At 44.0% G+C, this 21,139-nt stretch overlaps 1 protein-coding gene across 3 annotated transcripts in view; it reads right to left on the minus strand.

The window, feature by feature from the left end:
* Positions 1 to 10,529, minus strand: part of KEAP1 (kelch like ECH associated protein 1) — a 38,913-nt gene extending 28,384 nt beyond the window's left edge. The window contains exon 1 of one of the 3 annotated variants that reach the window (XM_089487093.1): positions 10,330 to 10,529. The gene's annotated coding sequence lies outside the window, so the exon portion shown is untranslated. Of the gene's footprint in view, positions 1 to 5,882; positions 6,729 to 10,329 lie in introns of those variants that run through there. The other 2 variants (XM_089487101.1, XM_089487096.1) reach the window with 2 other exon arrangements.
* Positions 10,530 to 21,139: the final 10,610 nt, after the last annotated feature.

The following is a 21,139-nucleotide window of genomic DNA, read 5'->3' on the forward strand; positions in this document are numbered from 1 at the left end:
GAGGAACAGGAAGCAAGCTTGCTCCATCTTCTATAAAAGATTCCTTCTAATATATAAAGATGGCTATCATGTCACCTTTCAGTCTTCTCTTCCCCTACCTAAACACTCACCTGGCTAAGCCATTCCTCAAAACTTGATTTCCAGATCTTTTACCTACTTGGTTGCCCTTCTCTGGGCATGTTCCAGCTTGATATCTTTCTTCAATTATCATACTTAGAACTGGACACAATATTTCACGTGAAGCCCGACTAAAGCAGATAGTTTAATTATCTGCTCTTCAACCTTTCTGGTCAGTATTTGCTGAGTTCCTCTTTGTTCCCTTTTTGACAACGAAGATAACATTTGCCCTCCTCCAGTCTGCTAGGGCCTCTCCTATTCTTTAGGAATTCTCAAAAATAATCTGGCTCAGAGATTACATCTGTAAAGTCCTTTAGTAACCTTGAATGAAGATCACCTGACATGGAGACTTTCATTCATTCTCCTAGCTTTTTCTCATTTGGGCTTTGGTTCTAGTAAAAAGAAAATCATTTTGGTTGTTGACTGAGAGAGAAGTGGCAGCAGACTTGAGGAGGGCTAATGTCCCCCACCTTCAAAAAGGAGAAAAAAGATATTCCCAATATTTACCATCCAGTTAGCCTGACATCAATACCAGGAAAGATTCTAGAGCAGATCATTAAACGGAGAGTCTGTGAACATTTAGAAGGGAATGCCATTGTCACAAAACATCAACATGGGTTTCTCAAAAACAAGTCAGGCCAGACTAATCTGATCTCTTACTGATAAAATTACCAGCTTGGAAGATGAAGGAAATGCTATGGATACAGCATATCTTGATTTCAGTAAGGTCTCTGACAAGCTCCCCTCCCATGATATTTTTGCAAACAAGCTAGTAAAATATGGGCTAGGAAATGCAACCGTTCGATGGAATTGTGATTGGCTGAACAGCCAAACCCAAAGAGTGCTCAGCAATGGCTCCTCTTCATTTTGGAGAGAGGTGACCAGTAGGGTGCCACAGGGTTCTGTCCTGGGCCCAGTGCTATTCAAATTTGGAGATGACACCAAATTAGGAGTAGTAGCTAATACTCGAGAAGAGAGGTTCAAAATTCAAAATGATCTTAATAGATTAGAAAGCTGGGGCAAAACTAACAATGTCAGGGATGATGGGAGTTGTAGCTCTTCACCACTGGCTCTAACTCACCACCTTGTTATGCAGCAGAGCTGACCAGCTTTGGTCAGTGGTTAATGCTTTTCTTCCAAGCAGCAGAGTTTAAGAGAATAGGCTGAAGACCCTGACAAACTCTGCAAGCCTTCTCACTCTTCTTCCTCAGATGTCTCCAAACTTCTCCAGGATTCTGCTGACACTTGTATCTTCACCCAAGACACCAGACAACTCAGTAGTCTTATATAAAAGATCTACTTTATTCTACTATATACAAATACTATATGCCCTACAAATCACAATCTCTACAATCTCCAATACTCCACAATATCTCCAAACTACTCCAACTACCCAACAAAAAACATTGGCAAACATTGCAATTATTATAGTCATTGTTAATCACCACCCACTAGTCAGTTTCCACCCAGTGGGTGTGTACACTCATTTTGATTGGTTCACATAGTTCAACCCACACTTAAGACCAACCCAAGTATTTCATCATTTTACCTTGTACACTTAATGAATCTCAGGTGTTTCCAATTGTACATTCTATAATTCTGTCCTTGACTTTCAAGACTTCTAAATTACATTAGCTTTTTCACCTGTGTAGCTTCTTAATTGCTCTTGCTTAGTCATTGTGACTTTCACATACATATTTTATTTCTATTACTGTATGTCCCATGTTGCATTTTCCTTAACAAGTCTGCACTTAGGCAGAAAAAATGAAATGCATAGATATAGGACGGGGACACCTGGCTTAACAAGACTACATGTGAAAGGGATCTAGGAGTCCTAGTAGACCACAAGTTGAACATGAGTCAACAGTGTGATGCGGCAGCTAAAAAAGCCAATGTGATTCTAGGTTGCGTCAATACAAGTATAGTGTCTAGATCGAGGGAAATAATAGTGCCACTCTATTCTGTTCTGGTCAGGCCTCACCTGGAATACTGTGTCCAGTTTTGGGCACCACAGTTCAAAAAGGATGTTGACAAGCTGGAGTAATTCTATATGAATATGTAATTTATTTCTAAAATGGGAGCCCTAGAAGGAGATGATGATGATGATGACATAGCAACATTTTAGTTTTGCAAATACACAAGACCAGTTAGCTCACCTGAAGTAGATTACAGGCTCTGTTAAGGGCAGAAAATCAGGAGCCATACAGATCTAACACATACGATATATGCTCCTAGCTAGTCCTTTTGTTCAAGTCCTGGATAAATCAATTTCCTAATTTAACATGCACCTCTCAAGTTCAGAAGGAAAATGGAACTTCCCAGTGTGGTCTAGCACTTACAAGAGCGGGACTGAGACTTGGGATAATTTGGTTCCAGTCTTTATAAAACTCTTTTGGCAACCTTGGACCAATTGTTCTCTCTCTCTCTCTTTCTCTGCCTGACCACCTTCACAGGGTTGTTATGAGAAAAATGTAGGGAAAGGGGGAATTACAGATGCTGCCTTGAATTCAATGGAGGAAACACAGGAAAACCTCAATATTATGACACTAGATAAAATTAACTAAAAGAGAGAAAGAGAGATACACATGTATATAGCACTATTCCTGTTATTGTTATGTACCTTCAGGTCGTTTCCAACTTATGGTGACTCTTAAAATGAACATATCATGGGGTTTTCTTGGCAAGATTTGTTCAGAGGAAGTTTGCCATTGCCTTCCCCTGAGGCTGAGAGTATGTGATTTGTTCAAGGTCAGTGGTCTTCATGGCCAAGATGGGAATTAAACACTAGTCTCCGGAGTCATAGTCCAACACTCAAACAGAAGCAAAAAACTGCCATGTTGGCTCTCTAGCACTATTTCTACCATATCTTATTTGTGGTTTTTCACTACAACGCAGTGCACAAACAATAGGAATCAGAATAAGTGATTTCATCCTTCTTAATGCGGAAAGGGGATTCTTCTCCCCCACACATCTATGCAAACTGGAATTCAGCATTGGCTGTCTGGAAGGCTCCACAACTTAACAGTTTCTTATGGAGAAACCCTGAGCACAGGGATCAAACTCTTCAAAGCAATAAATTGGGGATTCCTCAATTACACTGTGAAGCTAAAAGCCTCCAGTCCTCAAGTCAATGAGCACAGCTCAGAATGTAAATATAGCCACCTTCTCCATTTCACTGGTATGCCACTCCTCTAAAACCATGGGTTTCCCCCCTTCTAAATCTAAGGAGTGGAGAATCTCTTGGTTTAAGTGCCTAGTTCTGGTCCCCTATGAAAAGAAAGGCAACAAGAAAGCTCCATTCCTCTGCCACATCTGAGTGTGGAAGGGAGTGGGGGTGCACAGATTACAGAGTCAATGTGTCTGTCAAAAGCAAATCCTACCCGTCTGAACTTGGGCAGCTTGTTTGTGCAAATTCAGCAGCAAGAGACCAAGAGTTGTTTAAAAACATGCCAGGAAACCTTGCCAATTACTACCTCTTCTCCACAAGTGGTTGGTGCTGCTATGTGTTGCAATCCCAGCTCATGCAAAGAGACACAGGAAAGCTGCCTTTCCACTTCCCGGGGCTTTCCCTGTCCCACCTAAACAGGCAGATGAAGAAGCAGAAAACAGCCACACTTACAAAGAGATGAGGCAATGGGGCTGTGCATCCAGAACTCCCAACTGAACACTGTGGCTTTCGGCATAAGGATATTTAGAACCTTCTGCTGTATAATATTTGCCAGAAACAGTTAAAAGCATCCTCAGACTGACTGTAATATGTCTGTGTCTCACAGCTTGGATCGAACATTGATCAGAACAGCAGAAGAGTATGAATGGGAAGGGCAGCTATGAAAGAACTAAAAAAGATCCTAAAGAGTACAGATATACAACAAAGTTAGAATAGTATAAGCCATTGTATTCCCTATTACCATGAATGGCTGTGAAAGCAGGTAAGAAAATCAACTCTTTTGAGATATGGTGCTGGAGAAGATTGTTGAAGATACTGTGGACAGCCAAAAAGACAAACAAATAGGTCCTAGAGCAGATCAATCCTGAATAAATCCCTGGAAGCCAAGATGATTAAACTGAAGCTGTTGTACTTTTGCCACATCATGCTAAGGAACAACTCATTGGAAAAGATAATAATGCTAAGAAAGGTGGAGGGAAAAACAAAGAGAGGAAGACAGCATGCTAGCTGGATAGACTCTACTAAGGAGTTCACTGGCATGAAATTACAGGATCTAAGCAGAGCAGTGGAAGACAGGGTTGTCATAAGTCAGGATTGACATGAAGGCAATTAACAACAACAAATGTAAGTTTGCCCAAACTCTCACCAGTCTATACCTACTGGCCAAGAGAGTTTCTCAAATGCTAATTCTGCCACTTTCCCCTGGCTAAGCCATTCCCAATGTAATCCTCCTTTAAGCAAATAAATAAAACCAAATTTATACTTCATGGAGACAGCTGGTGATATCTCCAATACAGCACATAGTTTCTCTCAACAGAGACAATACATGACACTCAAGATGCTGGGTGGGTTGCTCTTAGTTGTCAAGAAACAGTTTTGTGTTACCATATGCTGTTGTTGTGTGCCTTTAAGTCGTTTCTGACTTATGGCGATCCTAAAACGAATGTATTGTGAGTTTTCTAAAATTCAAAAACACAGCCATGTTAGTCTGCAAAATCAGTATTCAAAGATTATTTGAAAGAAGGAAGCTGGTAGTATGAGCCTTTGTAGACTTGAACCTACTTCCTCATGCATCTTCTAAACATGTCTACGACACTGCTTTAACTATCATGGCTCCATCCTATGGAATCCTGGGATTTGTAGTTTGCTGTGGCTGTAGAGCTCTCTGACAAAGAAGGCTAAATATCTCACACAACTACAACTCACAGAATTCCATAGCATTGAGCCATGGCAGTTAAAGTGGTGTCAAACAGCATTAATTCTGCACTACAGATGTAAGCTGTGTGGAAGGAAAGAGCCCGGCGGTTGTCCTTAAGGTGCCGCAAGGCTCTTTGTTCTGTTGTAACAAAAAGAAGACAACACACATACCTTCTCTCTTTATTGTGATTGCCAAGTTTGTATTTATGTGTCTTGGGGGGGGGGGTGTTCTAAAATTGCATTAAAGGAGGGTTAGAACTGAAAGTCTACGCGGCACTACCAGCCTCTTTCTTTCAGTTAGTCTCAAAGGTGCTACAAAATTCCTTTGCATAATAAGTTTTCTAGGCCAGATTTATTCAAAGTGATTTGCCTTTGCCTTCCTCTAAGGCTGAAAGAGTGTGACTTGCCCAAGATCACCCAGTGGGTTTTCATGGCTAAGTGGGGATACGAACCCTGGTCTCTATCATCATAGCACAATCTTAAACCACCACAACACTCTGGCTATCAGGTTTCCATACCTCCAACCTTTCACAGCTAAAATGCATGTGGCCATTATTAAGGAGAAAGAACAGACAAACGGAGAAGCTGCAGTAGTATGTTTTTGCTTGAATCTACCAGGAAGGGAAAGATTGTGTCACTTCTCCTTCTCTTCCTCTTAGTGCAAACTACTTTTGCGCTTTGAACTAGGTGTGCAACAACTGAAGTAAGCCAAGAACAAAGGAGTAAAGTGGGGGGGGGGAGGAGGGAGGAGAGAAACTGAGGCATTTTTAAAGCAGCTGAAAAAGTGGGATGACAGATAATTAATTTGGACTGTTCTTGCCAAATTGGGACATTTGAAGTATGTCTTTCTTGTTCTTCTTTTAATAAGGTAAATGAAAGGCTATTAAAGAACAAACTATACCTTTAGTTAATCATGGTAGAATTCGAAGATATAGCCGTGTTCATCTGTAACATCAGAATGTAGAGAGATCTTGTAGCACCTTTGAGACCAAGGGCCTGTTTACATTGCATTTTAACCTGGGCTCCAAACCGGTTAAAATTGGTTAGTTCTCACTTGAGTCAGGTTTTTCTGACCTGAATTAGGGGGTCGTTCACACTTGCATCAGGATTTTCTGTCTTGGATGGGGGGACGGTGCAAATCGCTCTTAACCTGGTTTTTTTTTTTTAATGGGTTTTCTTGTGATTCCTTTCAAAAGAACTGGGTTTTTTGCAGGGGCTGCCAATGGGAACTCAAAAGTCGATCCCATCCGGTGCATCCCGCCACCTCCGATCTTCCTGCCCTTCCTCTCCCCATGCCACCTCTGATCTCGTCCTTCCTCCTCTTCCTCTGCCCCTGCCACCTCCGATCTTCCTCCCCCCCTCCTTCCAGGTTTGTGGCATTTTATCCAGTTGCCAATGTGAACAGCATCAGAGATAAAACGCCACGATTATGTCAAATAAATGCCATGGAGAGATTCAATCGTGGCAAATCATGGAAATAACCCGGTTTCCACACCAGATTATTTCTGTGTGTGAATGGGCCCTAAGGTCCAAAGCACGCTGTAGAAATAATCCAGTTTGAGACTGCTTAAACTGCCCTTAAACTCTGACAGAGAAGGCTAAATGTCACCAAAAAAAACCACTATAGTTCCCAGAATTCCCTAGCCTTGAGCCATGGCACTTAAAGTGGTTTCAAACTGGATTATTCTGGACCCATCTGAAAGAAAGAAGTTGATAGCATGAGCTTTCATACACTAAAGTCGACTTATGCAGCTGAAGAAGTAGACTTAAGTCTACATACTTTATTTAATCAGTCTATTTGGAGCCAACTAGAAAAAAGCAAAGCTTTGATGTAAAACCATCCCTACTTTTTAAAAAAGTTTCTAGCTTGTTGCTGCAAAGGAGTGAAAATGAAAGTATGATAAGTGCTCTTTGCTCCCAACAAAGAAGTGGTTGCTCACCTCACTTATTTACATAATAAAGAAGCACTTCCTTCACAGTCTCACACAAAGGAAACAATATGGAGGTTTAAGCTAGATGGGAGTTAGATGCAGAAGAATTTTTACCCTGAGGTGCAAAGTGGACATTCTTTGGCTGCTGTTGTTCAGACCCAGTGCTGTGACTCTCCAGTTCAACGTGGCTTTTGGCCAGTTAGCTTAAAACAGTCTTAACCAACCCAGACTGATTAGATTACAACTCCCATCGCCCCCAACCTGCAGTGCATTTCCACATATCTGGAGGGCACCAGGCTGTCAGGGTTGGGTTAATCCAGACTCTGGATTAAAATGGGTTAATTGGAGGAAGCCTGTCAATATTGTCGCTGATTTCTTTGGTACACGTTTTGTTTATTCTGTTTAGGATTTGACTGTTGCTTCCAAGTCCCCCACTTGCTTTCTGTGTGCCCTTTTAAGAGTATGGAAAAACAGCCTAAACCTGTTCAAAATAATATTTAAAACACTAATAAATTGAAAAGCATGTGCTCTAGCAATTAAAAACTCTTGTAAACAAGCAAAAGCAAGCATGACCTTTTCTTTCAAGACTCAGCCCGGCAGCTGTACAGAGGGACTCTCCAAACCACAATGCAGAAATAATGCAGTTTGAGACCGCTTTAAATGCCCTGGTTGAATGCTAGGGCATACGGGGAACTATAGTTTTGTGAGACATTCAGCCTTCCCTGTCAGAGAGCTCTGGTGCCACAGTAAACTAAAATTCCCAGGATTCCCTAGCACTGAGCCAGGGCAGTTAAAGCAATCTCAATCTGGATTATTTCTGCAATGTGTTTTGGACCGTGTGTGTGTGTGTGTGTGTTGATGTCATTTTGGGATTGTGGGGAAAATCCACTTCATCGTGATCTTTTCCCCACAAGTCTAGGACCCCAGCACAAAATAAGAAGTCTGCAGAGTTATAGGCTGCATCTATACTGCAATTAATGCAGCCTTACTCAGTTTTCACTGTCGTGGCTCAATGCTATGGAATCCTGGGATTTGTAGTTTTGTAAGATATTTAGCCCTTCTCTCTGAGAGCGAGCTCTGGTGCCATAACAAAACATAACTCCCATTGGATGGTGCCATGGCAATTAAAGTAGTGTCAAAGTGCATTAATTCTGCAGTGTGTCAGCAGCCACAGTGTTATCATCACACTTTAACTTCTATGGAAACATCCTATGAAATCCTGGGATTTGCAGTTTAGAAAGGGGTGTTTAGAATTCCCAGCCAGAGAGTTCTAGTGCCTCCCCAAACTACCAATCCAAGAACCTAAGAGGGGTTTTAACTGCCTTGGCAGTTAAAAGTGGACTCATGGTGCTATAACTGTGCAGGGCCCCAGGTTTTTATAATGGCATAAGCTTCCCTAGGTGATTTCCAAATGTAATGTGTGAGAGACACTAGAGGGTGTATCTTCAGTTGGCAATGGACTCTGTCCTATCTATAGTCCGAGTTCTTGTTGTTATGTGTCTTCAAATCATTTTCCAAATTATGGCGATCCTAAGGTGAACCTATCATGGGGTAAGATTTTTTCAAGGAGGTTTGCCATTGCCTCCCGCTGAGGCTCAGAGAGTGTGACTTGTCTAAGGTCACCCAGTGGGTTTATATGGTTGAGCTGGGATTTGGTCTCCAGTCATAACCCAATGCTCAAACCGATAAGCTACACTGGCTCTTACAGCATGTAAGTGTGTGTGTGTATATATATATTTCAACATTCTGTGAAATATATAATGTGTGTATGTGTGTCTGTATATATGAGAGTTTGTGTGGTGTAATGGTTTGAGTGTTGGACTATGATTCTGGAGACCAAGGTTTGAATTCTGGCTTAGCCGCGTAAATCCACTGGGTGACCTTGGGCAAGTCACTCTTTCTCAGCCACAGAAGATGGCCATGGCAAACTTCCTCTGGAGAAACTTGCCAAGAAATCCCCATGATAGGTTCACCATAGGGTTGTCATTAGCTGGAAAATAACTTGAAGGCACACAACAAGCAGACACACACTCATATACAGTGGGCCCTTGGTAGCCACAGGGGTTTGATCCCAGAATTCCCTTGGATATCAAAATCCATGAATACTCAAATCCCATTAAATACAATGGCTCAGTCAACAGTGTCCCTTATATAAAATGGCAAAATCAAGATTTGCTTATTGGAATTTATACTTCTTTGGAATATTTTCAAACAGTGGGTGCTTGAATCTGTGGATAAAAAATCCATGGATATGGAGAGCCAACTGTATATATATATGTGTGTGTGTGTGTGTGTGTGTGTGTGTAAATATACACACTACCTATAGTAGTGCATATAAATAAAACATTGTCATCTGCCAACTTAGGTCCCACTCCATACATCTGAGGGATGGGGTGCTGGCAAGTAGCAAAACCTGGCAGCAAAGAAAAAGTGTTATTGTTAAGTAAAATAATAGTAATAATTCCAACCTACGATTGTAACACTTGACTCTAACCACCACCAATTGGGGATGTGCTGTTTTTCACCCCCAAGAATTTTCTCCCATAACACAACCCACCATGCCTGCCTTTGGACAAAAACACACTGTGGAAATAATCCAGTTTGAGACTGTGTGTCTCAGTGCTAGGGAATCCTGGGAACTGTAGTTTATTGGGGCCACGAAGCCCTCTGACAGAGAAGGCTAAATGTCTCACAGAACTACAAATCCCAGGATTCCCTAGCATTGAGCCAAGGCAGTTAAAGCGGTCTCAAAACTGGATTATTTCTGCAGTGTGTTTTGGACCAAAGTGGTGTCAAACTGGATTCGTCTGTGCAGTGTGCTTTGGCCCTTTGTGTATTGTGTGCCTTCAAGTCCTATGCTGACCCTTAAAGTGGGGTTTTCTTGGCAAGATTTCTTCAGAGGTTTTTTTTTGTCATGTCCTTCCCCTGAGGCTGAGAGAGTGTGACTTGCCTAAAGTGACCCAGAGGGGGTTTGCCATGGCCATCCTTTGAGGTAAGAGAGTGTGACTCACCCAAGACCTTGCAGGGATTCGAACTCTGGTCTTTAGACCTGCCCTTCTTTCTGAGAGTGAGCCCTCTGCCATAACAAACCACAAATCCCATAGTCCCATAGCAAACCACACATCCCTGGATTGTTGAGCTGTCACACAACAAAAGAAGAGGAGGAGGAGGAGAAGCAGGAATCACTCTGGCCAAGCAGAGAGAGACCTTTTCCCACTCAATCCAACACAACCAAACACACAACAACAACACCCCAACCCTTCTAGATAGGGGTCCCCAATTGAGAGAGGGTCTGAAAGGGAAGAACCAATGGAAGCAGGATGGACTGGATTGACCCTTGTGGTCTATGATTCCATGCTGTCATGGGTGCCTCTGAGCATGCACAGAAAGCAACAGGGAAGGAAGGAGGGCACTCACCCCTGGAGGGCTGCTGCTGCTGCCCCTTCCCTTCCTCTTCTACCCTTTCCCTTCCTCCTCCTCCTCCTCTTCCTCTGTCCAGCTGGGTCTTCTTCCTCCTCCTCCTCCTCCTCTTGCTCCTCCACTGTTCCCCCTCCATAATAATGCAGGCAGCCGCCACTGCTGAGGTCCCTGCTGCTGCTATAATGGAGGAGGAGGAGGGATAGGGAAGGAGGAGGAGGAGGAGAAAATGGGAGCATAAGTCACCATGACTAAGCAAGAGAGAGGAGGAAAAGGGCCGCCACGCTTTCACAATAAGAGTCCCTCCCTCATCCTGGAAGCCAAACAATGTGCAAATAATGGCGGCCCTGACAAGGAGGGCAGGGCTGAGGGAAAGAGGCAGGGCTTGGAGGGAAAGAGGGAAGGCCACAGCACAGCCCCCCCCCCCCCTGTTTTCCAAGAGGGCCTGCCTTGTTCAGCCTCCTCCTCCTCCTCCTGCCCAGGGCCTCCCTTTTGAGCAGGGCTGAAATGGAGGAGCTCTTCACTCAGGAACAAGTCCCAGTAAAAAACAAAAAAGCTGAAAACACTCAAGCCAGGGCTGTAAATGTATTATGCTTCTCAGTCACTGCTCAAAATGGAGGAGAGCATGGCCCAATAGGAGCTCTCACAAAACACTCCCAGGAATGTAAATCCATGCTTAGTTAATGCTCAGAGTGGAGGATATGGAAAGAAAATGGAGGAGGACGTGAGCCAATAAAAGCTAATAGCACTCCAAGATGTGTAAATCCAGGCTTAGCCATGTTCCAAATGGAGGACATTCAGTAAAAATTGAGGACCTGGCCCAACAGAAGCTCAAAACACTCCCAGAAATGTAAATCCAGGCTTAGTTTATGTTCAGAATGGAGGATATGGAAGGAAAATGGAGGAGGACATGACCCAATAGAAGCTCAAAATACTCCTAGAAATTTAAATCTATGCTTCTTAACCATGGTCAAAATGGAGGACATTCAAGGAAAATGGAGGAGGATGTGATCCAACAAAACTTAATACCACTCCTAGAAATATAAACCCATGCTTCTCAGTCAATGCTCAAAATAAAGGACATAAAAAATGGGGAAGGACACGATCTAACAAAAGCTCAAAACACTCCCAGAAATGTAAATCAATGCTTCTCAGTCAGTGCTCAAAATTGAGAAAAATGGGGTAAGAACATGACCCAATAAAAACTCAAAACATTCCCAGAAATGTAAATGCATGCTTCCCAGTTTATGTTCAGAAGGGAGGATATGGAAGGAAAATGGAGGAGGACATGACCCAATAAAAGCTAATAGCGCTCCTAGAAATGTAAACTCATGCTTCTTAGCCATGCTCAAAGTGGAGGAAGACATGATCCAGTAAAATCTCGAAACGCTCCTAGAAATGTAAATCCATCCTTCCCAATCAATGCTCAAAATGGAGGACATTTAAGAAAAATATATGAGGATGTGACCCAATAAAAGTTAATACCGCTCCTAGAAATATAAATTTATGCATCTCAGTCAATGCTCAAAATGGAGAACACCCAGGGGAAAAAATGGAGGAGGACATGACCCAACAAAAGCTCAAAACACTCCCAGAAATGTAAATCCATGCTTCTCAGTCAGTGCTCACAATGGAAGAAAATGGGGGAGGACACGACCCAATACAAGCTCAAAACACTCCTAGAAATGTAAATCCAGGCTTTCCTAGCCATGCTCAAAAGGGAGGACATTCAAGAAAAATTGAGGACATGACCCAACAAAACCTCAAAACACTCCTGGAAATGTAAATCCATGCTTCTTAGCCATGCTCAAAATGGCTTCTGTTGTATACCAGCCTGCTTATACTTATTGGCTCGGAGAAGCCACTTGGGAATGGTGTGACATTTAAGAACATTTTTCATTTATCTCTGTTTTATGGGCGGTTCAAGCATTGTTCAAAGACCTGGCTCAAAATACAAACTGTGTTTTGAAATCACCTGTTTCATTGCCAACATGCCAGAAGATTTTGGCTTATAATAATCCTGATGCATTAACTGAGGTCACCAGGGCTATGGCCAGTCTCTTCTATAAAACTATAGCTTCCTTGTCCCTGTTCTCCATTTTGTTTGTGCTGAAACTGTGGTCTTTGAATCTGATTTACTTGGAAGGACATGATGAGGCATCTGATTAATATAAATCCTAAGACATTAGCTGTTTTGGCTTCAGTGTATGCATACTCATCTCTCTCTCTCTGGCTTTGCTTTGCGAACGAAGATTCAGGAAGGACTCATCCCGCGCTTTGTACAAGCGCGTTGGTGACTAAAAAGGCCAATCCGCGACAAACAGGTCCGGTTGCAGAAAGCACAGCGGAAAGTCTTCTTGGGTGATGTTTCCGGGTTGTGCTTCTTTCTGCGTTGTCGTTTCTCTTCAAGACTCATTTGCTGTGAGCTTTCGAAAAAGGCTGCAGCATTGTGGATAGTGCGTCTCCATGCCTCCCAATGTGAGGCCAGGGCGGACCATTGTTGGTGATCAATTTGGCCGAGCCTGAGATGTTGTTTCAGGGAGTCTTTGTATCTCTTCTTTGGGGTGCCCCTCTTATGTTGACCCGTGGTGAGTTCACCGTAGAATACTATTTTTGGGAGGCGATGGTCCTTCATCTTACAAACATGTCCTGCCCAGCGCAGCTGCGTCCTCAATAGCATGGCCTCAATGCTGGTGATCCCTGCTTGCTCAAGGACAGCAACATTCGTCACATAGTCAGTCCAGTGTATATTTAGAATTGTGCGTAAACAGCGCTGATGAAAGCGTCCAAGGAGTTGTAGGTGTTGGCAATAGGTAACCCATGTTTCAGACCCATAGAGGAGAATAGACAGTACAATGGCTCTATACACACTGATTTTTGTGCTTCGCCTCAAGTGTTTGTTACTCCAGACTCTTTTGTGAAGCCTTCCGAATGCACTATATGCCTTTGCCAGTCTGTGATCAATCTCTTTATCAATCTTTGCGTCTGAGGAGATGATGCTTCCCAGGTAGGTGAACTGCTGGACGGACTTAAGCACAGATGTGCCTACAGTGATGTGGGGATGGTAGTGTTCTTCCTGAGGTGCCGGCTGGTAGAGAACTTCCGTTTTCTTCAGACTGACTTCCAGTCCAAAGAGCTCTGCAGCTGTTGCAAAGCAAGATGTTAGGTGCTGCAGAGCTGCTTCCGTATGGGCAACGAGGGCAGCATCGTCAGCAAAAAGCAGCTCACGGACTAGATAGTTTAGAGTCTTAGTGCGGGCCCTCAGGCGGCTTAAGTTAAACAGGGTACCATCAGTACGGTAGCGTATATAAATGCCGTCTTCTTCTTTGAGATCTGCCATAGCCTTTTGGAGCATCATGCTGAAGAAGATTGTAAATAGAGTTGAAGCGAGAACACAACCTTGTTTCACACCATTAGTTATTAGAAAGGGCTCCAAGAGAGCATCGCCATATCTGACTTGGCCTTGCTGGTCTTCATGTAGCAGGATGATCATTTTGAGGAATTTGGGGGAGGAGGCATCCTAGTCGTTCCAAGATCTGCCACAGACCTTTTCTACTCATAGCGTTGAAGGCTTTGGTGAGGTTGACAAATGTTACATAGAGTCCTTTGTTCTTCTCTCTACATTTCTCTTGCAGTCGTCTAAGGGCAAATACCATGTCTGTAGTGCTCCCATTAGCTCTAAAGCCGCATTGGCTTTCAGGGAGAAGTTCTTCTGCAATAGCAGGGACTAATCTGTTCAGCAGTATCCTTGCAAGGATTTTCCCCGCAATGGAGAGAAGTGTTATACCTCGATAGTTTGAACAATCCGATTTTGCTCCTTTTTTCTTGTACAGGGTGATGATGACTGCTTCTCGGAGATCTGATGGCAGTTTGCCTTTTTCCCAGCAACTCACAAGGAGCTCGTGGAGTTTAGCATGGAGTACATGACCTCCATGTTTCCAAGCTTCAGGTGGAATTCCATTGATCCGGGCAGCCTTGCCATTTTTCGTCTGCTGTATGGCCTTAACGGTTTCTTCCAAAGTGGGAGCTATGTCCAATTCCTTCTTCATCAGTTGTTGTGTCATATGTTAAATAACTGAGTCTTGGACTACTCGGTTGGCACTAAAAAGGCTTTGGAAATGTTCAGCCCATCAGTTCAGAATGGAAGCTTTATCTGTGATTAGTGTTTGACCATCTGTACTGTATAGGGAGCTTTGGATCTGATATGTAGGTCCAAACACTGCTTTAAGTGCCTCATAAAATCCTCTGGAATCACCCAGATCTGCACAACGTTGTGTCTTTTCTGCTAAATTGATCCACCACTTGTTCTGAATGTATCTGAGTTTTTGTTGGAGTTGACTACATGCAAGGCAAAAGGCTGCTTTTTTAACATGGCAGGATGGCTGGGCGAGGTGTGCCTGGTGAGCAGTTCTCTTCTTTGCCAACAGCTCCTGGATCTCTTGGTTGTTTTCATCAAACCAGTCTTGGTTTTTCTTGAGGGAGAACCCTAAGGATTCTTCCGCAAATTGCAGGATGCTGTTTTTGATATGTTGCCAAAGCACTGTAGGAGAAGAGTCTACAGGATGGTCTTCAAGTTAACACCACTTTAACGACGACGTGTATGAAAACCAACCTGCTTTTGTGGTTTTTTCCCCCCAGCTTTTGAATCCTGGTTTTGCACAGGATTTTCCCCGTGTGATAAACTCTTATAAGTTAGTCAACTGGTCAGCAGTTAACAACACCATAAGATGGCACTATATACAAAGCTGCATTCTGTCCCTCACCCACTGCACTCCACAATGGTAATTACTCCAGTGTACCAACACTATGCTGGGAGAACCCACATTGAGCCAGCCATTAGCCAATGATCCCAGGAAGTAGAACTACATCCCTTGAAGTCTTCCTGTGCATACTGAGCTGTAAATGGGGAGAAGTCTCTCCCCTGCCTCCCCAGTTATGGCTCCCTACTTCTAGTGTAGGGTGTGTGGAGCATATAAAACAAGCATGAGGACTGTGAGTCCCCTCCAGGTATTGCTGGAGTGCAATTCCTATCAGTTCTAGCCAGCGTAGGCAATGGAGTGGGATGCTAAGCGCTGCTGTCCAACACCATCTTATTAGAATAATTGAATCCCAGAGTTGGAAGAAACCTCAAGTGCCATCCAGTCCAACTCCGTGCCACGCACCTCCAACAGATGGCCATCCAGCCTCAGTTTAAAAACCTCCAGAGATGGAGACTCCATCACACTCTGAGGGAGCGTCTTCTATGGTCAAACAGCTATTCCTAAATTCTTCCTAATGTTGATTTGGAATCTCTTTTCCTATAGTTTGAATACATTGCTCTGGGTCCTATTTCTCTGGAGCAGAAGACAAACTTTACTATACACTAGCCACTATACTATTTTTCAATTGATGCAATCTAGAATCGTACTGGCTTTTTTAAGCTGCTGCATCCCACTCTTGACTCATGGGATTTTATCACACGGGGACAACTGAAAGTGTAAATCCCATGAAAATCACACATTCATGATTAAGATTTTCACACGATGTCATGAATAAAGTACCATTATCCCAGGAATATCCCACGCAAATTGAGCAATTGTGATAAAGTTTTTCACATGATGTTGCGATCAAAAGCCATGAAAGCACCATTAACCTGGGAATAACCAGACAATAAACAGTAACAAATCATTTATAGGAAAATCCGTGACATGCTTATTCCCAGGATAATGACCACTGTGTGTGAAAATCTTATTTGAGATTTAATAGTAATTGTGCAATTTTCACAGGATAAACCCCATTTAATTTTTCAGTTTTCCTCTATACGATAAACTCAATGTTTACTTTGTAGTCTACTAAGACTCCTAGATCCCTTTCACATGTAGTCTTGTTAAGCCAGGTGTCCCCCATCCTATATCTGTGTATTTCATTTTTTCCTAACTTAAGTATAGTACAGTGGACACTTGTTACGTGCTGGGGTTTGGTTCCAGGAACCCCTTTGAATAACAAAATCAGTGTATGCTCAAATCCCATTAAATACAATGGCATAGCAAAATGGTGTCCCTTATATAAAATGGAAAAATCAAGGTTTGATACTTAAAATTTATACTTTTTTGAATATATTCAAGCCATGGATGCTTGAATCTGTGTATTAAAAATCCATGGATAAGGAGGGCCAACTGCACCTTACATTTTGCTGTGTTGAAATTAATCTTGTTAGTTTTGGCCCAGCTTTCTAATCTTTTAAGACTATTTTCAATTTTCAATTTTTGAATTTTGATCCTGCCCTCTGAGGTGCCATCTGGTATGGTTAACCCACCCACCCACCCCCACCCCCTTTTGCACCCTCCTGGTGACACACTTGCATGTAGGATTCAGCCAATGTAGCTGGAGTGCTGATTAGGGATTTGGGAGATCCAGGGTCAAGGTGCGACTTTGCCTGGAAACTCACTGTGTGGGCTTGAGCTGGTCATTGCCTTTCAACCGTCAGAGGAGGAGGAGGAGGAGGAGAAGTGTATATGTCAGTTTGAGCTCATTTGAGGAACAGTGGGATGTAATGAGGAATAACAGCATGTATTTCTTACATTTTCAGAATTCACAGAACCATTTTGTCAAGAGAAGCAGATGATTTTGAGATTTCTCGGTGATCTGAGAGAACTGCACATAAGCTGCATGTCTACAGTATGAGGTTAGTTTGATGGGCAAGATGTTAATCTCAGCAGCAATGGATGGCTTTATTTAACCCTGGGTCTCCCAAATACTTGGTTATAAAGAATAGCTCATACACTGTTTATGAATAGCGACTGGTACTTTGGGTCAGTCTCATGGTTTAATGTCACAATTATATCCATTTATGGTATGGAACATGCCCAAGGGATGTTCTCATTATAGTTAATCAAGCTACCTGACTGAGTGTACAGTACTTGCTTGTATCACACATCTGGTGATTATACTGAACTCAGTAACTGCAGCTCTAATCCAATGCACACTTTAGAGTATGTTGGGTTGGATTTGATGGCGATTTCCACTCCTCACCTCAAGTAAGCATGTTCAAGGCTGTGAGTTTTTACATTGGTATCTGACATTAATTTTGGGTAACTTGATGCCCCCAGGCAAGCTCTTGTGATGAAGTTTCTTTCTGTACACATCATTAATATAATTAACAGTGCAAACCCATGCAGGTTTACTTAGACATCAGTCCCATTTTTAGTAGGTCTTACTTCCTGTGTAAATGCCGATAGGTTACAGTTTCATTCTTTTACAATTCAACATGTAATGTGCTGTAAGAAAATATCACTAATGGCTTGATTAAGTGTCTGCAGGATGGCAGTAGAACTTCAGTTCAGGGTAACCAGGCAGTCTTAACTGTCCAGCAGACAGGATAAAATATTTAGGGCCCTTTTGCATTACACTAGTATAGTGCTGTGATTCTACTTTAACTGTCATGATTCCACCCTATGGAATACTAGTTAAGAGAAGGATATTTAGAATTCTCAGGCAGAGAGTTTTAGTGCCTCCCCAAACTTCTTCTTTTTCTTCTTGGCTTTACTTCGTGAACGAAGATTCAGGAAGGATTCTTCCGTGCTTTCTACAAACGCGTTGATGACATTGGATGTATCCTTTGAGCCTGTGCAATGGATTTTTCTGGTGGAGCACAGAGTACACAGAATTGGCCTCAATCTTTAAACCAGAGGTTCGACTGCTGAAGCCTTGACAAGCATGGACAGTGACAGCAAGGTCCTCGGGTCGTAGGTTTGATTAGAGTTTCCTTCTCTTAGATCAGGGGTAGGCAACCTTTTTGAGCCGGGGGCCGGGTTGCTGTCCCTCGGACAACTGGGGGGGGGGCGAAGCCGGGGGGTGGAGCTTCCACCCTCCAGGGGTGGAGCTGCACATGGGGGGTGGAGCTTCCACCCTCTGGGGCGGAGCCGCATGCCAGGGCGGAGCTTCCACTATCTGGGGGTGGAGCCACATGTCAGGGGCGGAGTTTCCACCCTCCGGGGGTGGAGCCACATAATAATAATAATATTTGCAAGAAGCTACTAGGGCCGGCAATGCCATAACACAGGAAAAATGCATGCACACTGTCTCAACCCAGAAAAGAGCAAGCAAGTCCATGTGGGGGGATTTTGCAAAGAGAATACCAAAGGATAACAACAATAATAATAATAGCAATATTTGCAAGAATGGAAGCGACTAGGCAAGGCCACAAAACAGCAAAAAATGCATGCCACTGTCTCAACCCAGAAAGAGCAAGCAAGTCCATGTGGGGGGATTTTGCAAAGAGAATACCAAAGGATAACAACAATAATAATAATAGCAATATTTGCAAGAATGGAAGCGACTAGGCAAGGCCACAAAACAGCAAAAAATGCATGCCACTGTCTCAAACCACTTTCCTTCTCTCCCTTCCTCCCTCCCTCTCACTCCCACCCTCCCACCCTCTCTCTCTCTCTCTCTCTTCTCCCCTCCCTCCCTCTCTCTCCTCTCCCTCCCACCCTTTCTCTCTCTCTCTCTCTCCTCTCCCTCCCACCCTTTCTCTCTCTCTCTCTCTCCTCCCCTCCCTCCCTCTCTCTTCTCTCCCCACCACCCTCTCTCTCCTCCTCCCCTCCCTCCCTCCCTCCCTCCCTCCCTCTCTCTCTCTCTCTGCCTCCTCCTCCTTCCCCCCGCCCCTCCATTTATAGGAGGGAGGAGGGAGGGCGGAGCCAGGAGGGAGGTGGGCGGTGCCCATTTGAAGGCCCGGTGCGGCTCCTGGAGCCCCGTTTCAGGGCTCCGGCTGCCGCATCGGGCCTCCGGAGGCCGCATCGGGCCTCCTAATGGGCACCGCCATTTTGAAGGGCAAAATGGCAGCCGGAGCGGCCGAAATTGGCGGCAATTTCGGCGGCAGGAGGGACCGGGGGCCGGCAGAAAGGTGCCCGCGGGCCGCATCCGGCCCACGGGCCGGAGGTTGCCGACCCCTGTCTTAGATGGTTGACCTTACAGGGTTAGACGAGCACCATCTGCCCGGGTTTGGGATTAGAGTTTTCCTTCTCCTAGGATGGTTGCCAGAAGGCTAGAGAGCCCATCCTGCCCTTTGGCGCTCTTGGTCAGACCCTTCGGTTGTGACCTGTCTGGCATGGGAGGCCCTACCGGTGGCAATTATACCACTGCCAGTATAGCTCACAACTTCATTAGGGTACACAAGCCTCTCCCCCACACAGTCAGAGCATAGCTGGAGAGGAAGAGGAGGCCAGAAGATGACAGTTAAGGAGGGAGGAGCCTCTTCCTTCAGGCTAGCCCTGATAGAGCTGGGCCTGCCTGATCACTCCCTCTCAGGCCAGAAGATGACAGTTAAGGAGGGAGGAGCCTCTTTCTTCAGGTTAGCCCTGATGGAGCTGGGCCTGCCTGGTCAACTCCCTCATAGGCCGTAAGATAGGCTGGAAGCTCCCCAAACTACAAGCCCCAGAATTCCACAGGATGCATCCTATGGCAGGTAAAGTGAAATCATAATGCTGTAATTGTGTTGTGTGAAATGGAGTTAGTTGTAAGGCTGGGATATGCCACATGGGGGACTCATCTCGTCATTGCCACATCTCCCATGATTCCTTGTCATTGGCCATGTGGCCATGCTCACTGGTCTGATGGGAGTTGTAGTTAAAAAAAGGGGGGAAGAGGTCACATTGCCAATCTATGTTCTTCTCCTTGGATTCCCCCAACTACAAGATGAGGGGAGAGCATGTGTGACCCTTTAAGGATCCATGGAAGTATTTATCATCTTTTCTGCAACACTGGGAGCCTTAGAATGAACAGATCCTAGTACTTCGAGCCAAATGTGTGCTGGAACTATTTCATCATTCCTGTCCCAATGGATTTTCAGAGGTTTAAGGGGGGGGATGGAAAGAATAGGGAGCTCTTATTAGAAGACTGTAACTGTCCCACCCAACGTATAATAAAATGTGAAAGGCACGGTGATTCTGTACTAAATGCCTCATCTGGGAGTACCCACAGTGACATTTCTGCCATTAATTTCTAGATACAGCATGAAGTAGTAAATCGGGGTGGGAATGGTGCAACCCTGACAAAGTTGTTGAAACATCAGCTCCCATCACCCCTTATCACTGGCTACACTCCCTAGATGCTGATGGGAGTTGTAGTTCAACAACATCCAGAGGACTGCAAGGAACCTACCCTGATAGTAAACAGTCTTGTTTGAGAGACCGTGGCTACAGAGATAGTCTGGCGGGTGGGAAAATGAGCTTGCAGTTCCATGGAAATAGTTCATCCCAACATTCATAATCCAGCCAGGATTCATTTTTTCTCAGGAATCCGGGTCTGATTCTTCAATAGCTAGGTCTTACATGATATGACCAGAAGGTGGCAATAGAGACAATGATACTAAAGGGGTCTTTGATGACTCAACTAGCAAGGAGAAAAGGAAAAAGAGGTGGTTATGAATCAAGTGTGTTGCATTGCCATTCTAACTTATGGGAGCACTCTTGATTGTTGAAACAGCAACTCCGCTCCCTTAACTGCTCACAGAGAAGTGTGGGTTACTAACTGCTCTAGGGCTTTTGTTGATGTGTGCCTTCAGGTCTATCATGGGGTTTTCTTGGCAAGATTTGTTCAGTGGAGGTTTGCTACTGCCTCCCCTCGAGGATGAGATAATGTGACTTGCCTAAGAGCTCCAAGTGGGTTTCATAGCTGAGCAGGGAATTGAACCCTGGTCTCCAGAGTCATAGTCCAACACTCAAACTATTACACCATGCTGGGTTTAGTCTAGATTCCAAGGGACTGAACTCTAGCCACCAAAATAAGGTTCAGCACGTTGGACAGATCCTTCCAAGTTTGGATGCAAAGG

This window comes from Sceloporus occidentalis, unplaced genomic scaffold, assembly GCF_023333645.1.
Source record: "Sceloporus occidentalis isolate IW3139 unplaced genomic scaffold, rSceOcc1.0.p SCAF_1, whole genome shotgun sequence".
Taxonomy (NCBI): domain Eukaryota; kingdom Metazoa; phylum Chordata; class Lepidosauria; order Squamata; family Phrynosomatidae; genus Sceloporus; species Sceloporus occidentalis.